This window comes from Bubalus bubalis, chromosome X, assembly GCF_019923935.1.
Source record: "Bubalus bubalis isolate 160015118507 breed Murrah chromosome X, NDDB_SH_1, whole genome shotgun sequence".
In the NCBI taxonomy this organism is placed as follows: Eukaryota; Metazoa; Chordata; class Mammalia; order Artiodactyla; family Bovidae; genus Bubalus; species Bubalus bubalis.
In genome coordinates this window covers 54213301-54232848 of record NC_059181.1, presented here as the reverse complement: position 1 = coordinate 54232848, position 19548 = coordinate 54213301, and the positions used below count along the sequence as shown (strand labels likewise).

General features: G+C 38.9%; 1 protein-coding gene across 4 annotated transcripts in view; it reads right to left on the bottom strand.

The window, feature by feature from the left end:
• The window catches only part of SHROOM4 (shroom family member 4), a 246323-nt gene that overhangs the window by 85889 nt on the left and 140886 nt on the right, over window positions 1-19548 (bottom strand). Inside the window, exon 1 of one of the 4 annotated variants that reach the window (XM_044937407.2) lies at window positions 2031-2193. The exons of the other annotated variants lie outside the window; for them this stretch is intronic. The gene's annotated coding sequence lies outside the window, so the exon portion shown is untranslated. Of the gene's footprint in view, window positions 1-2030; window positions 2194-19548 lie in introns of those variants that run through there. 4 annotated transcript variants of the gene reach the window in all.

Genomic DNA, 19548 nt, shown 5'->3' with positions numbered 1-19548 from the left:
TTTTAGATATAACCGCTCTACTCCAACCAAACACTACAGAAAAACTGTGACCAGCATCTCCACTCACACCAACAAAAGCTGAGTGGAGAGCCAAGACTTCTACCCTGGTCAGGCTATCAGTTCAGTTCAGTTGCTCAGTCATGTCCAACTTTTTGTGACCCCATGGACTGCAGCATGCTAGGCTTTCCTATCCATCACCAACTCCCGGAGCTTGCTATGGCCAGGCTGTACTGAAATCTTTTCTGACATCACCATGGCCAAGGTGGTAGCAGAAAAGACTGAATACTAGGATAGGATTTTCATCCATGCTGAGTGGTAGCAAGCCCTCCTCTATTCACAATGTCAATGGGGATCATGTAAGAAGCAAGAGAATGTAATCCCAACCTGTGGTAACAAGAAGCCACTCCCTCTCCCTACTGAGGTGTGTCATCCTTGTTCAGTTATTAAGTTGCGTCTGAGTCTTTGCAACCCCATGGACTGTAGCACCCCCAGGCTCCTCTGTCCTCCACTGTCTCCTGGAGTTTGCTCAAATTCATGTCCACTGAGTGGGTGATGCCATCTAACCGTCTCATCCTCTGCCTCCCTCTTCTCCTTTTGCCTTCAATCTTTCCCAGAACCAGGGTCTTTTCCAATGAGTCAGCTCTTCACATCAGGTGGCCACAGTATTAGCTTCAGCATCATTCCTTCCAATGAATATTCAGGGTTGATTTCCTTTAAGATTGACTGGTTTGATTTTATTGCTGTCCAAGGGACTCTCAAGAGTCTTCTCCAACACCACAGTTCAAAAGTATCAATTATCTGGTGCTCAGCCTTCTTTATGGTCCAACTCTCACATACGTACATGACTAAAGAAAAACCACAGCTTTGACTATACAGACCTTTGTTGGCAAAGTGATGTCTCTGCTTTTTAACATGCTGTCTAGGTTTGTCATAGTTTTTCTTCCAAGGAGCAAGTATCTTTTAATTTCATGGCTGCAGTCACTGTCTGCAATGATTTTGGAGCCCAAGAAAAAATCTGTCACTGCTTCTACTTTTTTCCCTTCTAGGTGGTATCAGAGGGGGCCTAATGGAGAGTTAGAATTTTCACTACCACCCAGCAGTAAGGAGGCCACTCTGCTCTCTGTGGTGTCAGAGGAGGCCACATGGGGAACACCAAGGACAGATTTAGCAGGAGAAAGGTGCCTCCCTCCTCGAGTATTAGTAAATTCCAACAGGGAATCTGGACATTTACTTCCACGTGCCAGCATGGAGGCAGAAACTCCTTCCCCCTGCCAGAGGGGTGTCAAAAGAAGCCAGCTAAAATGGGAAGTTTAAATATGACCCAAAATTTCATAACATAATACTCAAAATGTCCAGATTTAAACTGCAAATCATTTGTCATACAAAGAATACAGAAAGATTTCAAACTGAATTTAAAAAGATAATCAATAGACACCAATATCACGATGCTAAAAATCTTAGAATCAAATGAGAAAGTGACCATAATAAAGATGCTTCAATGAGCAACTATAGACATGCATGAAACAAATGAGAAAATAGAAATTCCTATCAAAGAAATAGAAAATATGAAGAAGAACCAAATGGAAATTTTAGAACTTAAAATTACAATATTCAAAATAAAAATCTAGATGAATAGTCTCAATAGCATAATGAAGGGAACAAAAGAATCAGTGAACTTGAAGACAGAACAATAAAAATTATCCAATATAAACAACAGAAAGAATACAGACTGAAAAAATAAAGAGAATATTAGGATCTTGTGGGACTATAATGAAATATCTAACATTAATGGCACTGGAGTCCCAGAAAGAGAGAAGAGAGAAAAAACAGGACTAAAAAACTACTTGAATAAATAGTACCTGAAAACTCCCCAAATTTGGCAAAAGACATAAACCTGGAAATTCAAGAAGCTAAGCAAACTCTAACAGGATAAACCCAAAGAAATTCATACCAATACACATCTTAGCCAAAAGTCTCAGCTAAAGACAAAGGAAAATGTTAAAAGCAGAGAGATATAAATAATATCTTACCTGTTTAGGAATAATTACTTGAGAGACATGATTTCTCATCATAAATCAATGCAGCCAGAAAGAAGTGCCACAATATTTTTCAAGTGCTGGAAGAAAAGAGCTATCAACCCAGAACCCTATATCCGAGAAAATATCTTTGAGTAATGAAGGGGAAATCAAGACATTCTCAGATGAAGGAAAACTGAGAGAATTTATCACTGGCAGGCCTATTGTAAAATAATGGCTAAAGGAAGCTCCCTAAAAGAAAGGAAATGACAAGAGACGAAATCCTGAAATATCAGGAAGGAAGAAAACATCATGAAAAATGGGTAAAAATAATAGACTTCCTTTTCCTCTTGAGTTTTCTAAATTTTGTTTGATGGTGGAAACAAAAATTATAGCAATGCTTGATATGATTGTAAATGTATGTAGCATAAATATTGAAGACAATTTTATTATAAATCAGGGAGGATAGAGGGTTGTAAAAGGTGATAAATTTTCTATACTTCATCCAAAATGGTAAAATGACAACACCAATAGACTGAGATAATTTATGTATATACAGTGTAATACCTATAGCAACCACTAAAATGTCTATATGAAGAGATATACCTAAAAACTAGATATAAATAAAAATGGGATTCTAATAAATGTTTAAGTAACCCACAGTAAGTTAAGAAAAAAGAGTACAAAGAGAAAATTAAATAAAATGTTAAACTTAAGCCCTAACACATCAATAACTACACTAAATTTAAATAGTCTAAATATACCAATTGAAAGATGAGATTGGAAGACTGCATAAAAACACATGACCCAATTACATACAATCAAAAGAAACTCACTTCAAATAATAGAAGTTGAAAGTAAAAAGATAGGAACATATATGTAAATACTAATCAAAACAAAGAAGGAATGGCTATATTAATTAATACCAGATAAAGCAGGTTTCAGAGCAAAGAAATTTACTAGAGAAAGAGAACAACATTGCCAAATGATAAAAGGGCCAACAAACTACCATGATGAATTGATAATCCTAAATCTATGTGCATCAAACAACAGAATGTAAAATTCATGAGCAGAAACTGATAGAACTGGAAGGAAAAATACAGAAATACACAGTTAAGCTTGGAGACTTCAGCACTCCTCTCCGAGTAATTAATAGAACAACTGGACAGAAAATAATTAAGGATATTGAAAAATTCAACATTACCATCAACCAACAATATCCAATCTACATTTATAGACTACTTCTCCTAACAGTAGGATGCACATTATTTTCAAGTGCTCATTGAACATATACCAAGATAGACTATATCCTGGGCTATAAAACAAACCTGAACAAATTTAAAAGAACTGAAGCCATATACAGTATATTCTTTGACCACAGTGAAATTAAACTAGGAATGACTAGAAAACAAATGGAAACTAAACAATGCACTTCTAAGTAATCTACGGATCAAAGAGGAACTCTCCAGAGAAATACAAATTACATTAGTTAAATGAAAATACAATATATCAAAATTTGTGTGACACAGATGAAGCCATGTTGAGGAAAATTTATAGCATTAAATGCTTATATTTGAAAAGTAAAAAAAAAAAAAAAAAGCGCCAAATAAATTATCTACACTCCCAGGTCAAAAAGCTAGAAAAAGAAAAGTAAAAGAAACCCAAAGCTCAATGTCAGAAAAACAAAGAGCCCAATCAAAAAATGGGCAGAAGAACTTCTCCAAAGAAGACATAAAGGTGGCTAACACATACATGAAAAATGCTCTGCTGCTGCTGCTAAGCCACTTCAGTCGTGTCCGACTCTGTGCGACCCCATAGACAGCAGCCCAACAGGCTCCCCCATCCCTGGGATTCTCCAGGCAAGAACACTGGAGTGGGTTGCCATTTCCTTCTCCAATGCATGAAAGTGAAAAGTGAAAGTGAAGTCGCTCCGTCATGTCTGACTCTTAGCGGCCCCATGGATTGCAGCCTGGTAACCCCATGGATTACCAGGCTCCTCTGTCCATGGGATTTTCCAGGCAAGAGTACTGGAGTGGGGTGCCATTGCCCTCTCCGGAAAAATGCTCAACATCACTTATTAGATAAAGGCAATTCAAATGTACAATGAGTTATCACCTCACACCAAGGAGAATTGCCAGCATCAAAAAACCTACAAACAATAAAAGCTGAAACCTCCCATGCTGTTGGTGGGGATGTAAACTGATACAATCATTATGGAGAACAGAATGGAGATTCCTTTAAAAAGTAGGAATAAATCTTATCATATGACACAGCAATCCCACTACTGAGCATAAACCCTGAGAAAGTCACAATTCTAAAAGACACATGTACCCCAATGTTTACTTCAACACTACTTACAATAGCTAGGACATGGAACCAACCTAGATATTCATCAACAGATGGACGGATAAATAAGATATGGTACATATATACAATGGAATATTATTCAGCCATAAAAAGAACAAATTTGAGTCAGTTCTAGTGAGGTAGATGAACCTAGAGCCTGTTATACAGAGTGAACTAAGTCAGAAAAAGAAAAACATTGTATATTAACATATATATAAATATATATATATGGAATTTAGAAAAATGGTATTGATGAATCTATTTACAGGGAATGGAGACGCAGACATAGAGAATGAACTTGTGGACACAGTAGGGTAAGGAGAGAGTAGAACAAATAGAGAAAGTAGTATCAACATATTTTACACTATCATGTATAAAACAGATAGTTGGTGAGAAGTTGCTATACAACACAGAGAGCCCAGCCTGGTGCTCTTTAATGACCTAGAGGGGTGGGATAGGATGAGAGGAGGGAGGCTCAAGAGAGAGGGGGTATAAATTATGGCTGACTTATACTGTTGTATGGAAGAAACCAACACAACATTGTAAAGCAACTTTTCTTCAATTAAAAAATACATTAAAAAAGAAATCCAAAGCAAGCAAAAAGCAGGAAATAATAAAGAGCAAAAGTCAATGAAATTTATATTTTAAAATTGGAGAAAATCAATGGAGGAAAAGCTGATTTTTTTGAAAAGGATAATACAATTGACAAACTTCTAGAAAGATTGACAAAGGAAAAAGAGAGAAGATATAAATTACCAATATCAGGGCTGAAACAAGGGCTCTCACTATAGACTTCACAGATACAAAAAAAGACAACAAGGGACTACTATGACCAACTTTATAAACATCAAAATGACAATTTAGATGAAATGGACAAATTTCTTGAATACGACAAACTATCACACCTTTGGTGGGCTGCCGTCTACGGGGTTGCACAGAGTTGGACACGACTGAAGCAACTTAGCAGCAGCAGCATCACGGAACCTTACCCAATGTGAAACAGATCATTTGAATAGTCCTATAATTATTAAGGAAATTTAACTTGTAAATAAAAAACTCTCCTTGAAGAAATCCTCAGACCCAGATAGTTTCCCTAGAGAATTCTACCAAATGCTTAAAAAAGAATCAGTGCCAATTCTACATAGTATCTTCTAGAAAATCAAAGAGGATGTAATACTTCTCAATTTATTTTATGAAACTAGTAGTACCATGATATAAAAACCAGACAATGACAGATTTATAAAGCTACAGACCTCATGACACTTGTAAAAAAAAAATCCTTAACAAAATATCATAAAATAGAATTTGGCAATATATAAAAAGAATGATATATTGTGACCAAGTAGGGTTTATTCCAGTGATGTAAAGCTGGTTCAGTTTTCAAAAATCAGTCAATTTCATATACCATATCAACAGGCTAAAGAAGAAAACTCATATATTCATACAGAAAAAGCACTTTACAAAATCTAATATCCATTTATGATAACTTTGAGCAAACATGGAATAAAGGGGAGCTCCATCAAATCAATAAACAGCATCTATAAAAATCCTACTGCTAACATCATACTTAATAATGGAAGACAATGTTTTTCCTCTAATATAAGAAACAAGGAAAGGATATCCACTCTCCCCACTCTTACTCAAATATCACTGGAATTTATAGCCAGCACAATAAGGTAAGTAAAAGCAATAAAAAGACATTCAAATTGGAAAGGAGGAAATACAACTGTCCCTATTTATAGATGACATACATAGAAAATTCAAGGAATCTGAAAAACAAAGGAAATTCCTAGAACTCCTAAGTTCAGTTTTGAAGCCTACAAGATCAACACAGAAATCAATTGCATTTCTATACATTAACAATAGATGTGAGGAAGCAAATTTTTTTTAAATCTATTTACACTGGCTGCAAAGGAAAAGGTGTAAATCTAGTTGTAAATACTAGGTGTAAATCTAACAGTTACCTGTATAGGACCTGTATGCTGAGAATGACAACAATGCTGATAGAAGAAATCAAAGATCTAAGTAAACAGACAGACTGTGTTCATGGATTATAAGACTCAACATAGTAAAGATGTCAGTTTTTTCCCAAATTCATACACAGATTTAATGCAGTTCCTGTTAAAATCTCATGAGGAATGGCTTATGTATAGTGGGGCCCTTTACAATGAGTAGGAGCTTACCAGTTAAAGAAGGGATGGGAGACTACTCCAAGCAGAAAGAGTAATATCTGTAAATGGCAAAGAGCTGTCAGAAGATACTGAAGTGAATCAGCCAGAGAAAGACAAATATCTTATTATACCACTTATATGTGGAATCTTTTTTAAAAATGATACAAATTAACTTATTTCCAAAACAGAAACAGACTCACAGATTTGAAAACAAATTTATGTAATAACACTGGGGAAATGTCAGGGGAGGGATAAATTAGGAGTTTGGGATTAACATATACACACTGCTGCTACTGCTGCTGCTAAGTCGCTTCAGTTGTGTCCGACTCTGTGCGACCCCATAGACAGCAGCCCACCAGGCTCCCCCGCCCCTGGGATTCTCCAGGCAAGAACACTGGAGTGGGTTGCCATTTCCTTCTCCAGTGCATGAAAATGAAAAGTGAAAGGGAAGTTGCTCGTCGTGTCCGACTCTTAGCGACCCTATGGACTGCAGCCTACCAGGCTCCTCCGTCCATGGGATTTTCCAGGCAAGAGTACTGGAGTGGGGTGCCATTGCCTTCTCCAGGCACACACTAGACATTCAATAACATCTACTGGAAGAGTGGACTTGCGAGAGCAATGGGAAACCTCGAAGTCCACCTCCTGGCAAGTGCCGGGGCACAGCACACCTGAGGTGCAGTCCCCGGCTGCCCCACCTAGCTCCGCCTCCCACAGGAAGCTTTCTCCACCTCCTCCAGTTGTCCAGTCCCTCCAGTTCCGATTCCTCCTCTCCTTCATTCACTCAAGTCTTTGTTAGTCGCTCAATCATGTCCGACTCTTCACAACCCCATGGACTGTAGCCTCTGTCCATGGGATTTTCCAGGCAAGAATATTGGAGTGGATAGCCATTCCCTTCTCCAGGGGATCTCCCACATCGCAGGTAGATTCTTTCCCATCTGAGCTTTGAGCAAAGACAAAGCCTAGGCGGCAAGAGGGAAGCATCCAGTTGATGAGCTCGCCCACCATGCCCGTCCAGGAGCCGTTGGGCTCAGGCTATATATAAAATAGATAACAAACAAGGACCTACTGTATGGCACAGGGAAATCTACTCAATATTCTGTAATAATCTCTATGAGAACAGAATCTGAAAAATTATATATGTATGTATTCTGAATCACTTTGCTGTACACCTGAAACTAATACAATATGGTAAATCAACTCTAGTCAAATATAAAATAAAAATTAAATTAAAAAAATAAGATATTGTGTGTTCAGGAAATGTTTACTATGTTTAAAGAGGCTGAAAGCATGAGATATGAAAGAAGACCTATTAGAATCAACAGGATTTGGTAACTGATTAGACAAAAGTGAAATGGGTAGCTAAGAGAAAGGAGGGATCAAGATGTTTCTCTAGGTCTTATCTTAAGGGACTAGGACTATTACATGAGATAAGGAACAGGAAAGGAAGAGGGATTCTTGTTTGTGGAGGGGGGATATCAACATGTTGAGGTTGAGGTACCCTTGTTTTTAGACAAAAATGTCCTTCAACAACTGAAAATATGAGTCTGGTATTCACAAAATAGTTTGGGCTAGAGTTGTAAATGGAAGAGTCATCAGTATTCAGGTAGCTGAAGCCATGGTAATAAATTATGTTATGTACTGAAAGGACAGACTGAGAAGCTAGATATGTGTATATGTGTGAAAGACAAAAAGAAACTAATGGGGCAAAGTCCAAATGTTCTTTTCTGACTGCTTGCCATTCAGTCTTCACAAAAGTAGTTTAGATTCCCCTCAATGCATTAACATTTAGAGAACTCTGGCTTGAATAAAATAAAGAGATGAAAAGGCTGTAGTTCATCCATTTCTCAGCCATTGCTGCCAACTCCCTTCTCCTATTCTGTCTCAGCACAGCATCTCTGGGGAGGTAAAGATCTGCTGAGGTCAGTAAATGAAATTCCATAGCTTTCTTTGGTAAATTATCACTGATTACAGAAAATTATTTGGAAGTCCTCTAGAAGACCTAGCTAAAATTCCTTCTATTACAAATGATACCATTTCCTTTTGTGTTGTCCTTAATGGAAAAAGAAAACAGACATCCTGTTGTGTGTGTCACAGAATGTATTTTCTGGTATGGACAGCATGGGAAAGTAGGTGTTTGTTTGTTTGTTTTTTAAGAAATATAAAGCGGCTGAAGGGAAGTCTTAGGCTTGACAGGGAAAAGGGGGTGGTTAGAGGAGACCACAGAACCCAATTCCTAGCATTCTAGAAAAGCAGATTTTTCTCCTAGAGAATATCTTTCAATACTTAAAGACAATTATTACATCATGTCTTCCTGAGTTGCAAAAGAAATATATAAAGAATCCAACACATGGCTTATTTACAAGGCAAAAATCATTCATGAACATTAAATTGCTTGTGGAATGAGTTAAGCTGGCATTTTTCTTTTTATTTTTTAAACCATCCATGGCAAGTGGCTATTTCTCAGTCTGAAAACTTTACCTTCTCTAGGTTTAATAATCTTGATTCTTTTACAAAGCCTTCACCTGAGAATGACTTTTCTATACATTAATCATTTTATCACACTTCCTTGATCAACAAATTTTCTGAACCCATCTTTAGCTGTTATGATAGGATCACTTTAACTCTCAGATCGAAACTATGTTTAAATGTTGTCCAAAACATTCTGTTCTATGCAAGACATATAAGCCCTTGGACTGAGCATTTCAGACAAAAAAGTATCAGGCAGTGTTGCTAAAGGAAGTGAGCTGCCCTGGGATATTAGTCAAACCCAGTTATTGTATCCAAATTAAGCCAATGTCTCCTAAATCCAGCTCAAAAAGCAGCAAAGTGGAAGGAAGAGAAGAAATACAAAAGAGAAAAACAATATTCTGTTTAAGGGAAAGAAAGAAAGAGATTTTTATACCTTTATTACTTCTTTAATGAAACTATTCTTTTTGTTTATAAATTCTGTCTGGTGTGGAAGGACCAAAAAATGATATAACAAAATCCAGAAGCAAGGAGGTAGAAAAGGTAAATTTGGAATTCCTTCCACTGGTTAGCTGCAACAGCGAAGGCTAGCGGAACAGCTTATCTATGACCAACACAGTGTGAATTACAGTTAATCACGGAGAGAGGCAGCCCTGGGTGTTTTGGATACTGAGCAAGCCCCAAGGATGAGGACATGTTGCCAAAGAGCTTTTTTATTTTTGCATTAAGATTTGGGGTTGGGTTGATAAAAGCTAGTGAAGGAGTATCATACCTGGTAGTGCCTTAGCTGTTTATTGTTTTTAAAAATTGCTCTTAAATTGCCTGCTGTGTTGGTTAATGTTAAGCTAAGCTGTTTTAACATCAATATCTATGATTTTTAAGAGAAAACATATAATTTTTTTTCTTCCCAATGGGGTAAAACATAAACAGAAAATTTGACTTATCTGGAGAGACTGAGTCTGGAAAAATAAAAAGGAAAGAAAGCTAATACTTTTTAAGGTGCTAAGTGCCAAGTATCTTATCTATATGCTCATCCTTAGAAGAATCTATTGAAAAGAAACTGAGAAAGCTGATTCAAATATGTTAAGGAACATATTCAATCTATCAGTCCACTGCTTGTATTATACTGGTGTTCCTTAGTGTTCTGTCCAAGGTGCCATTCATTAACTCATCAGATACTTCTTCATCCAATTCCAAGCTCTGGATCCATGTCCTGAAATCAATGGTAAACAACACAAGGTCTTTACGGAGTTTCACCTGTTGCTAACAAACTCTTTAAGTTTTGAAGAAGTTTATCTTTTGCACCCCCCCCATTCCATATTCTGTTATCTGCCTAATCAATGAGCATTCTCTTTGTTATAGCCCTGTGGTCAGCTCAAGTATGAGTCACTCAACAGCAGGAAAACAAAATGATCAACCAGTTTTTTCTCTGACACAATCAACCAAATTAGTGTAGGAAAAAGCTATTAGGTCACATCCAGTCCATCCCTCTGGGAACTGAGCAAAACCACTCCTTGTATTATGTTACAGTATTTCTCAACTACATTGTCCTGCCTAATTGTAAATAATTCTAAATGACTCAGTGGAAGGGTTTCCACTATTTCCTCTCAAAGGTTAGCCCACAATCCAGTAATTTTCAGTGTCAAGATGGTTTCTCTGAGACTTAGCTAAAATAGCCGTCTTGACTTCATTTAATTATGTTCTGATCAACCCTTATCACAATCTCTGCAATTCCTCATTTGTTGCTATATTTATACACCTCAAATATAGCTATATGGCTATCAAACCCTATTCCCTCTCCTCTCCAAGATTGAACTGGCTGATTCTTAAGCTAACACTGGCAGAGAAAACTTTACTATCCTGTCACAGCTTCTGGCTACTTCAGTATTTCCTATTCTATGCAGAGGACATCATCTAATTTCTTGCAGTTTTGGGGTTACACCCTCCAGGTCTCTGCTTATACACTAGGCAGTGGTGTGGGTGTCCAGGCATCACAGATTGCATTTGGATTTCTTCCTTTGTTATCACCATTATTCTGTTTCAAATCCTAAAAGATGATGCTGTGAAAGTGTTGCACTAAACATGCCAGCAAATTTGGAAAACTCAGCAGTGGGCACAGGACTGGAAAAGGTCAGTTTTCATTCCAGTGCCAAAGAAAGGCAATGCCAAAGGATGCTCAAACTACCACACAACTGCACTCATCTCACACGCTAGTAACGTAATACTCAAAATTCTCCAAGCCAGGCTTCAACAATACGTGAACCATAAACTTCCAGATGTTCAAGCTGGTTTTAGAACGGGCAGAAGAACCAGAGATCAAATTGCCAACATCCACTGGATCATCGAAAAAGCAAGAGAGTTCCAAAAAAACATCTACTTCTGCTTTATTGAGTATGCCAAAGCCTTTGACTGTGTGGATCACCACAAACTGTGGAAAATTCTGAAAGAGATGGGAATACCAGACCACTTGACTTGCCTCCGGAGAAATCTGTATACAGGTCAGGAAGCGACAGAACCATACAGGGAACAACAGGCTGGTTCCAAATTGGGAACAGAGTACTCCAAGGCTGTATATTGTCACCCTGCTTATTTAACTTATATGCAGAGTACATCATGAGAAACGCTGGGCTGGATGAAGCACAAGCTGGAATTAAGATTGCCGGGAGAAAGATCAATAACCTCAGATATGTAGATGACACCACCCTTATGGCAGAAAGCGAAGAAGAACTAAAGAGCCTCTTGATGAAAGTGAAAGAGGAGAGTGAAAAAGTTGGCTTAAAGCTCAACATTCAGAAAACTAAGATCATGTCATCTGGTCCCATCACTTCATTTACAAATAGATGGGAAACAGTGGAAACAGTAGCAGACTTTATTTTCTTGGGCTCCAAAATCACTGCAGATGGTGACTGCAGCCATGAAATTAAAAGACGCTTGCTCCTTGGAAGGAACGTTATAACCAAACTAGACAGTATATTAAAAAGCAGAGATATTACTTTGCCAACAAAGGTCCATCTAGTCAAGGCTATGGTTTTTCCAGTGGTCATGTATGGATGTGAGAGCTGGACTATAAAGAAAGCTGAGCGCCAAAGAATTGATGCTTTTGAACTGTGGTGTTGGAGAAGACTCTTGAGAGTCCCTTGGACTGCAGGGAGATCCAACCAGTCCATCCTAAAGGAAATCAGTCCTGAATATTCATTGGAAGGACTGATGCTGAAGCTGAAACTCCAATACTTTGGCCACCTGATGCAAAGAACTGACTCATTTGAAAAGACCCTGATGCTGGGAAAGATTGAAGGTGGGAGGAGAAGGGGACGACAGAGGTTGAGATGGTTGGATGGCATCACCAACTCAATGGACATGAGTTTGAGTATACTCTGGGAGTTGGTGATGGACATGCAGGCCTGGTGTGCTGCAGTCCATGGGGTTGCAAAGAGTCAGACATGACTGAATGACTGAACTGAACTAAACTGATTATTCTATTTCTCTAGGATGTAGAAGCACTTCTTTGGTCATTTTTTTTTTCCCAACCAGTTGTTTTGAGGGTAGTAGAACAGATCCAATTTCTCAGAAGAATATCGTAGAGGATTTAGTTGACTCTATCTGGGTGCAGAATTCATTCATTCCCTCACATACTCAATTTTTATTGAAAACCAGCAGTGTCATATCCCGTACAAGGCACTAGGTATACCATGTAAATCTGACATATTTCTTTTCAAGAATTCACAGTCTGATAAAAAAGATAAATAGGTCTTTCTCTCCAACGTATTATCCCCTACCTCCTTTTCTAAAGAATGTTGTTTACAAATATATTTATATCCCATTTACCCTTCACTGAAATTGGGCTTCTGCCCCTAATATTTTAACAAAGTCTTTACTGTCAATGTCAACCAATCATCTAATTAGTAAACCAAATGGCCTCTTTTCAATATTTATACAATTTGAATGCAAGAGCATTTAACACCATTGATTGATGGCCTGCTCATTCTTAAAATCCTCTCCCTGCCCTTAGTTTCCATGATACCACTCTCCCATAATGCCTGCTCCTACATCTTTGATTGTCCTTTCTCTTTTACATCCCCTTTCTCCTCTCACACTCAGTTGCTATCTTCCTCTTATTTTGATTTAAAAAGAGTAGTACTGAAAAGAGAACATCCTCATCTTTCCATCTTTCATCATTACCAACCTATCTTGACATGTTTCATGTTTCATCTACTAGTCACTCAGTTGTGTCCAACTCTTTGCGACTCCATGGACTGTAGCCCACCAGGCTCCTCTGTCCATGGGATTTATCATACAAGAACACTGGAGTGAGTTGCCATTTCCTTCTCCAGGGCATCTTCCTGGAGATTGAATCCAGATCTCCAGCATTGCAGGAAGATTCTTTACTGTCTGAGCCACCAGGGAAGTCATACCTCTTCTTAATATAGATCATGATCCTTAATTTTTTAATCAAAGTTCAATCCCCTACTAATCTGACCTCCCAAGGCTTTTGCTGCTGAAATTATCCCTTCTTTTCTACACCACTTATTTTCCCCTCACTACTGGATTATCCCATTAGCAGTCAGATATTTAGTACTAAACCTCCCAGTCTTGATTCCAATTGCCTCCCAGTTAATATTCCACTTTTCTGTACCCCTTCACAGCTTAACTCCTAGGAAAACTTGTTATCATCACTTCCCATTCTTTCATGAAACAATCCATTCAGGCTTTTATCTCCAGCATTCCATTGTTAAAGTTACCAATCACTTCCATGTTGCCAAAATCAAGTCAATTCTCAGAATCAAGTCAATTCTCAGAATTCTCAGAATCAATGTCTCATTAACAATTGACACAGCTGACTACTCCCTCTTTCTTTAATCAGTTTCATCACTTGGATTACGGACACCACCTTGTTTTGGTTTTCTCCTACCACACTGGCCATGTCTCAGCTTTTGGGGGAGTGATCATCTGCCCTACCTCTAAATATTGAAGTACCCCAAGGCTCAGTCCAAGGACTCTTTGCTGTCTACACTTAACCCCTTAGAGGTTTCATCTAGTCTCAAAGCTTTATCAGAGGGTAATAATTTAAATATTTAACATTGACATTTCCTGATTCATCTAATTTCTTAGTAAATATTAGCATGTGGCTAACCAATGGAAATCTTTAACTTAACATGTACAAAACCAAGCTATTTATTTCCTATTTCTTCTTACCACTCACCAAACATTCCTTTTCCAGTCATTCCCACCTCAGTCTTCCCACCTTGATTTTCAGGCTAAAACCAGGGAATCTTTTATTCCTTACCTACCCACTCCATAGACTTCCCAGGTGGCACAGTGGTAAAGAATCTGCCTGCCAATGCAAAAGATGCAGGAAACCTGGGTTTGATACTTGGGTCAGGGAGATCCCCTGGAGGAGGCCCTAGCAACCCACGCCAGTATTCTTGCCTGGAAAATTTCATGGATAGAGGAGACTGGTGAGCTTACCCTCTATGGGGTCACAGAGTCGGACACGACTGAGCACACATGTGCATGCACACACACGTATGCGCGAACACACACACACACACACACACACACACACACACTCACTCACTCTCTCCATACCATAACATTGCTCAACATACCCCTAATCAATTAGCAACTCTAAAACAAATTCCACATCCAAACTACTTTTTACTATCTCCACTACTAAAATTTGAGCTAAGACATAACCACCTCTTGCCTGAATCAATTATACTCCTAACTAATTTCCCTGCTTCCTTTCTGCCCCCTACAGTCTGTTTTCCATACAGCAGCCAGGGTGTTTATCTCCAAGTTCAAAACAAATCACAGTGCTGTTCTGCATAGAACGGGTTCACTTTGCAATTAGAATAAATCTGAACTCCTTACCAAAGCTTACAAAGCCCTATGTGATTGTGTCCCTGACTGCCTCTTCAACTTCATCTCCTTTTATGCATCTTTTTGCTTACTACACTCCAGTTTCAATAGCTTTCTTTATGATCTCTGAATACACCATGCATTTTTCCATTTAAGGGTCTTTACACTTGATATCCTTCTGCCGGGAATGCTCTTCTCCCAAGATATTCATATGGCTGCCTCTCTCTCATCATTTACTTCTTAGTTCAAATATCTTCAGAGAAGCCTTCCTTGAACTAGCTAAAGCCTCCTCTGCCACCGTCATACCCACCCTCAGTCATTTTATATGCTCTTATACTTCTTTGTTTTCCTTTATAGAACTTATGACAAACTGATATTAAGTGAAGTGAAAGTTGCTCAGTTGTGTCCGACTCTTTGCAACCCCATGGACTATACAGTCCATGGGATTCTCTAGGCAAGAACACTGGATAGGGTAGCCTTTCCCTTCTCTGGGGGATCTTCCCAACTCAGGGATTGAACCCAGGTCTCCCGCATTGCAGGAGGATTCTTTACCAGCTGAGCCACAAGGGAAGTCCAATAATACTGGAGTGGGTAGCCTATCCCTTCTCCAGTGGATCTTCCCGACCCAGGAATCAAACCAGGGTCTCCTGCATTGCAGGCAGCTTCTTTATCAACTGAGCTATCAGGGAAGCCCAAAACTGATATCAGATAATATATTTACTTGTTTGTAATCATTGCCTACTTTCTCTACCCCACTAGAATATCAGCTTCATGAAAGAAAGAACTGTTTTTCCCTTTGCTATATTCCCAGTTCCTATAAGAGTGCCTGGCCCAGAAGATGGCCCTAGTAGATATTTGTCTGTTAAAGGAAGGAAGGAAGAGAAGGAGAGAGGGAAGGACAAAGGAAGAGTTCCTCTCCCTGTGCTTAGCTCTTAGATATACATTCCCCAGGATTTTGTCCAGTCCTCTTCCCTTCTCCTCTATGCTACCTTTTTTGGAAGATCCCTCCCACCTGACCTATGACTTCAATTACCATCTACCCAACTAATTCTCAATCTAATTACTGAGTCTTTCTTTCTTTCCCATACCCAAGAATTATAGTTACAGTTGTCTGCTGAACATTTCTATTAAGAGGTCTTATAGATGCTTCACTCTCTGCAGGTCTAGAACTAAGCTCTTTATTTTCCTTCCTTCTGATATCATGTATATAAAATACTGAATTAAATGCCTAGTGTCTAGTAGGGACTCAATAAATCCTAGTTCTTACAACTCCATGTAGCCTATTATGCAAGAAACTTTAGACTCATCTTTGACTCATATTTATTTTCTTGAACTCACCATCTCAATTTTCAGATATTAACATTTGGAGGTCTGACAACCCAACATCCCTGGGGTTCTCAGCCTTTAATCCTCACTCCAGTAACCCTGATTGACCTTGCCTGGCATAAACTCATTTGATTCAATTAGCTATTCAATGAGTATCGAACTTGTATTCCTGCTAGGCACTATGATGGCTGTGTTAAAGATACAAGGATAAATAACACATGGACACCACCCAAAATTTACAGAGGGAAATGGATGAGTAAATATGCTTCTACAATATAGAATAAGCAGTTCTAGATGGAAGAAATCAGAGAGTATTGTTTATGGGAGGAAAACTTAATATGGTTCAGGGATGAAACAGCTAAGGAAAGCATCTTACAAGTGTTAAAGCCTTGGCTAAATCTTGAGTTAGCTAAGCAAACAAGTGAAGGGAGCAGTCATCATGATAGGAAGAAGGAGCAGAATGTGAAAAGACCGAGATATGAGAGATGATGTTATAGTTGGGAAGTTGGGCATAGCATGGGCATTCCATAGAGTGGAAGCTTGTATGGAGATTAAAAGGGTTATGTTCTAAAGGGCCTTGTTCAATAAAATTAAGGACTTTGAATTTTATCTTAAACAAATAGGGAACTTTGAAGTGTTATGGTGAGTTAGGTTTTCATGACCAGATTCACATTTAAAAAGAAGACTCATTGTACTATGGAGAACAGATTCAATTCAGGGGCAGTGGGGGAGGGGGTAGAGTATGGAAAAACTGAAGATAAAATAAACCAGCTGGGGGACTATTGCAGTGAACACACAAGTAAGGAGAAATGTGATAAATTTACAGTAGGTAAATATTGCCAAGCCTTGGTCAATTAGATACAGAAGCAAATAGTTGAGAAAAATGAATTCACTGGAAACTGTTTACCCATTGTATATAGAGGTACATAAGAGGAGAAGAAGATTTCATCAGGTGTTGGAGGTGGAGGTTGGTAAGTTTGATACATACATGTGGAATTTTTGAGAAGTATGTTGCTGCTGCTGCTGCTGCTAAGTCGCTTCAGTCGTGTCCGACTCTGTGCAACCCCATAGACGGCAGCCCACCAGGCTCCCCCGTCCCTGGGATTCTCCAGGCAAGAACACTGGAGTGGGTTGCCATTTCCTTCTCCAATGCATGAAAGTAAAAAGTGAAAGTGAAGTCGCTCAGTCGTGTCTGACTCTTAGCGACCCCACGGACTGCAGCCTACCAGGCTCCTCCGTCTGTGGGATTTTCCAGGCAACAGTACTGGAGTGGGGTGCCATTGCCTTCTCCAGAGAAGTATGTGGGGGCATACAAATATCCAGAAAGCAATAGGATACATAAGAGAGAAGTATAGAATAGAATGAGAATGAATTAAAAATCACTCAGATTTTATAGTGTGAGAAAAGTAGAGAACATTGTATAGACTTTTGGAGAATACAATACTTAAGGGGAAAGTGGAGGAACAGAAAAGAGAAAACAAAGAAAAACTAGGGGAAATACAGTGTTGCCAGAGCCAAAGGAAGAGGAAATTTTGAGAAGGAAGCAGTGTTCAACAGTGTTAGGTACTGAGGAGAGGCTGTAATGGGTTGCTTCCCCCCACAAATGTATGTCCACTCAGAACCTTAAAGTGCAACCATATTTGGAAATAGGGCCTTTGCAGATATAACTAGTTAAGATAAGGTTATACAAGATTAAGGTTAGCTGTAAATCCAATAAATGGTATCCTTATAAGAAGGCCATGCAGACACAGACACAAAGGGGAAATGCTATGTACAGAAGGAGGCAGAGACTAGAGTGATGTGTCTAAAAGCCAAGGAACGCCAAGAGTTGCTGGCAACCACCAGAAGCCAGGAAGAAGCAAGGAAGGATTCTTTACTAGAGCATTCAGAAAGAGAAAGGCCCTGTTAACACCTTGATTTCAGATTTCTGGTCTCCGTAACTGTGAAAGAATCTCTGTTTTTTTAAGGAACCCAGCTTGTGGTACTTCATTATGGCAGCCCTAGCACACTAATGCAGAAGTGGAGGAAGATAAGAATGGAAAAAAAGACCATTGCTTTACATAACTAACAGGTCACTGGTAATATCAGCCACAGTCACTAGAGGAATATGTAGTGGGGAACAACTAGATTCTTAGGAGTTATGCTTGTGAATGAAAGGTGGCAGAGTAGCAATAGTGAGTGTAGACAACTTTTCAAGGTAGTTTAGCATGAAAGAGAAGAGAGTAATATCTAAAGATAAAATAGGTCTGAAAAAGGTTATTTTCAAGATGGGAAAAACCTGAACTGGTTTTCAGACACAGAGGATGGACCCAAGGCAAAGAGAAGGATAACAGGGTGACTGTATGTATAAAAAGGAAAGTGGGAATTAAAGAAAAAAAATTCTCTAGGAAGTAGAGGGGAATGAGGACCAGAACACAAGAACTAGGTGTCTCCAAGTGAAAAGATCCACTTCATGGATCACAGCTTTGTCGTGGCAAAGAGGCTTGTGTAACTCAATGAAACTATGAGCTATGCCATACAGGGCCACCCAAGATGGATAGGTCACAGTGAAGAGTTCTAACAAAATGTGGTCCACTGGAGAAGGAAAAGGTGACCCATTCCAGTATTGCTGCAAGAACCCCATGAACAGTATGAAAGGCAAAAAGATATGATAGCAGAAAATGAGCCCCCCAAGGTGAGAAGGTGTCCAATATGCTACTGGGGAAGAGCAGAGGGCAACTACTAATAGCTCCAGAAAGAATGAATGAAGTGGCTGGGTCAAAGTGGAAACATGCTCAGTTGTGGATGTGTCTGGTGGTGAAAGTAAGGTCTGATGCTATAAAGAACAATATTGAATAGGAACCTGGAATGTTAGGTCCATGAATCAAGGTAAATTAGACATGGTCAAGCAGGAAATGGCAAGAGTGAACACTGACATCTTAGGACTCAGTTAACTATTAATAAAATGGACAGGAATGGGCGAATTTAATTCAGATGACCATTATATCTACTACTGTGGGCAAGAATCCCTTAGAAAAAATGGAGTAGCCTTCATAGTCAACACAAGAATCTGAAATGCAGTATTTGGGTGCAACCTCAAAAACAACAGAATGACCTTTGGTCATTGCCAAGGCAAACCATTCAACATCACAGTAATCCAAGTCTATACCCCAACCACTGGTGCCAAAGAAGCTGAAATTGAATGGTTCTATGAAGACTTACAAGACCTTCTAGAAGTAATACCAAAAAGATGTCTTTTTCATCACAGGAGACTGGACCACAAAAGTAGGAAGTCAAGAGATACCCAGAACTACAGGCCAGTTTGGCCTTAGAGTACAAAATGAATCAGGGAAAACGCTAACAGTTTTGTCAAGAGAACACACTGG